Genomic DNA, 3,609 nt, shown 5'->3' with positions numbered 1-3,609 from the left:
CGGAGCTCCATAGCTCCATAGCCCCGGAGCTCCATAGCCCCGGAGCTCCATAGCTCCATAGCCCCGGAGCTCCATAGCCCCGGAGCTCCATAGCCCCGGAGCTCCATAGCTCCATAGCCCCGGAGCTCCATAGCCCCAGAGCTCCATAGCTCCATAGCCCCGGAGCTCCATAGCCCCAGAGCTCCATAGCTCCAGACTTCCATAGCCCCATACTTCCATAGCTCCATAGCTCCATAGCTCCATACTTCCATAGCTCCAGCCGCGGAGGGTGCTGGCTGGTGGCTCCATAGCTCCATACTTCCATACTTGCAGCCACGGAGTTGGCTAAAATTGCACTAAGTGCGAAAGCCCATTCATTTACAACGGCGTGTCCGCCAGGCGGCGACATTTCCCCGTTACCGGTGGCTGCGCGGCGGGTGAGTGACAGAGCTTATCCGAGCGGCTGGAACTCTGCGCCGGCGTGGTCGAGCGTGAGGCCTCGGCCCTTTGGCTGCCTGGTACCTAAAACACTTCCATTGATCCAGCCTCGGAGGGTGCTGGCTGGTGGCTCCATACCTCCATAGCTCCATACCTCCAGAGCTCCATAGCTCCATAGCACCAGAGCTCCATAGCTCCATAGCACCAGAGCTCCATAGCTCCATAGCACCAGAGCTCCATAGCTCCATAGCACCAGAGCTCCATAGCTCCATAGCACCAGAGCTCCATAGCTCCATAGCTCCATAGCACCAGAGCTCCATAGCACCAGAGCTCCATAGCTCCATAGCACCAGAGCTCCATAGCTCCATAGCACCAGAGCTCCATAGCTCCATAGCTCCAGGGCTCCATAGCTCCAGGGCTCCATAGCTCCATAGCTCCATAGCTCCAGGGCTCCATAGCTCCAGGGCTCCAGGGCTCCATAGCTCCAGGGCTCCAGGGCTCCATAGCTCCATACCTCCAGAGCTCCATAGCTCCATACTTCCAGAGCTCCATAGCTCCATAGCGCCATACTTCCATAGCTCCAGAGCTCCATACTTCCATAGCACCAGAGCTCCATAGCTCCAGAGCTCCATAGCTCCAGCCTGGGTGGCTGGTGGCTCCATAGCTCCATACTTCCATAGCTCCAGTCAGAGAGTTGGCGAAAATTGCACTAAGTGCGAAAGCCCATTCATTTACAACGGCGTGTCCACAAGGCGGCGACATTTCCCCGTTACCGGTGGCTGCGCGGCGGGTGAGTGACAGAGCTTATCCGAGCGGCTGGAACTCTGCGCCGGCGTGGTCGAGCGTGAGGCCTCGGCCCTTTGGCTGCCTGGTACCTAAAACACTTCCATTGATCCAGCCACGGAGGGTGCTGGCTGGTGGCTCCATAGCTCCATTGCTCCATAGCACCAGAGCTCCATAGCTCCATAGCACCAGAGCTCCATAGCTCCATAGCACCAGAGCTCCATAGCTCCATAGCACCAGAGCTCCATAGCTCCATAGCACCAGAGCTCCATAGCTCCATAGCACCAGAGCTCCATAGCTCCATAGCTCCAGGGCTCCATAGCTCCAGGGCTCCATAGCTCCATAGCTCCAGGGCTCCATAGCTCCATACCTCCAGAGCTCCATAGCTCCAGCCTGGGTGGCTGGTGGCTCCATAGCTCCATACTTCCATAGCTCCAGTCAGAGAGTTGGCGAAAATTGCACTAAGTGCGAAAGCCCATTCATTTACAACGGCGTGTCCGCCAGGCGGCGACATTTCCCCGTTACCGGTGGCTGCGTGGCGGGTGAGTGACAGAGCTTATCCGAGCGGCTGGAACTCTGCGCCGGCGTGGTCGAGCGTGAGGCCCCGGCCCTTTGGCTGCCTGGTACCTAAAACACTTCCATTGATCCAGCCACGGAGGGTGCTGGCTGGTGGCTCCATAGCTCCATAGCTCCATAGCACCAGAGCTCCATAGCTCCATAGCACCAGAGCTCCATAGCTCCATAGCACCAGAGCTCCATAGCTCCATAGCACCAGAGCTCCATAGCTCCATAGCACCAGAGCTCCATAGCTCCATAGCACCAGAGCTCCATAGCTCCATAGCACCAGAGCTCCATAGCTCCATAGCTCCAGCCTGGGTGGCTGGTGGCTCCATAGCTCCATACTTCCATAGCTCCAGTCAGAGAGTGTGCTAAAATTGCACTAAGTGCGAAAGCCCATTCATTTACAACGGCGTGTCCACAAGGCGGCGACATTTCCCCGTTACCGGTGGCTGCGCGGCGGGTGAGTGACAGAGCTTATCCGAGCGGCTGGAACTCTGCGCCGGCGTGGTCGAGCGTGAGGCCTCGGCCCTTTGGCTGCCTGGTACCTAAAACACTTCCATTGATCCAGCCACGGAGGGTGCTGGCTGGTGGCTCCATAGCTCCATAGCTCCATAGCACCAGAGCTCCATAGCTCCATAGCACCAGAGCTCCATAGCTCCATAGCACCAGAGCTCCATAGCTCCATAGCACCAGAGCTCCATAGCTCCATAGCACCAGAGCTCCATAGCTCCATAGCACCAGAGCTCCATAGCTCCATAGCACCAGAGCTCCATAGCTCCATAGCACCAGAGCTCCATAGCTCCATAGCTCCAGGGCTCCATAGCTCCAGGGCTCCATAGCACCAGAGCTCCATAGCTCCATAGCACCAGAGCTCCATAGCTCCATAGCTCCAGCCTGGGTGGCTGGTGGCTCCATAGCTCCATACTTCCATAGCTCCAGTCAGAGAGTTGGCTAAAATTGCACTAAGTGCGAAAGCCCATTCATTTACAACGGCGTGTCCACAAGGCGGCGACATTTCCCCGTTACCGGTGGCTGCGCGGCGGGTGAGTGACAGAGCTTATCCGAGCGGCTGGAACTCTGCGCCGGCGTGGTCGAGCGGCTGGCCTCGGTAGTTGAGGTACCAGGGGTGGGGCGGGGAGCTCCAGGCGGGTCTTGTGAGAGAGTGAAGCCGAGCGGCTGGAACTCTCGGCCGGCCTGGTCGAGCGGCTGGCCTCGGTAGTTGAAGGTACCAGGGGCGGGCTGGGGAGCTCCAGGCGGGGCTTGTGAGAGAGTGAAGCCGAGCGGCTGGAACTCTGGGCCGGCCTGGTCGAGCGGCTGGCCTCGGTAGTTGAGGTACCAGGGGTGGGCTGGGGAGCTCCAGGCGGGGCTTGTGAGAGAGTGTAGCCGAGCGGCTGGAACTCTGGGCCGGCGTGGTTGAGCAGCATGCCCGCGGAGGTGGCTCTTCCATAGGCAGGGAGGGTGCTGGAGCTCCACACTTCCATAGGCAGGGAGGGTGCTGGAGCTCCACACTTCCATAGGCAGGGAGGGTGCTGGAGCTCCACACTTCCATAGGCAGGGAGGGTGCTGGAGCTCCACACTTCCATAGGCAGGGAGGGTGCTGGAGCTCCACACTTCCATAGGCAGGGAGGGTGCTGGAGCTCCACACTTCCATAGGCAGGGAGGGTGCTGGAGCTCCACACTTCCATAGGCAGGGAGGGTGCTGGAGCTCCACACTTCCATAGGCAGGGAGGGTGCTGGAGCTCCACACTTCCATAGGCAGGGAGGGTGCTGGAGCTCCACACTTCCATAGGCAGGGAGGGTGCTGGAGCTCCACACTTCCATAGGCAGGGAGGGTGCTGGAGCTCCACA

The sequence above is a fragment of the Syngnathus leptorhynchus genome, unplaced genomic scaffold, assembly GCF_054491065.1.
Source record: "Syngnathus leptorhynchus isolate UIUO unplaced genomic scaffold, UIUO_Slep HiC_scaffold_509, whole genome shotgun sequence".
Classification (NCBI taxonomy): domain Eukaryota; kingdom Metazoa; phylum Chordata; class Actinopteri; order Syngnathiformes; family Syngnathidae; genus Syngnathus; species Syngnathus leptorhynchus.
This window is presented reverse-complemented; position numbering follows the sequence as displayed.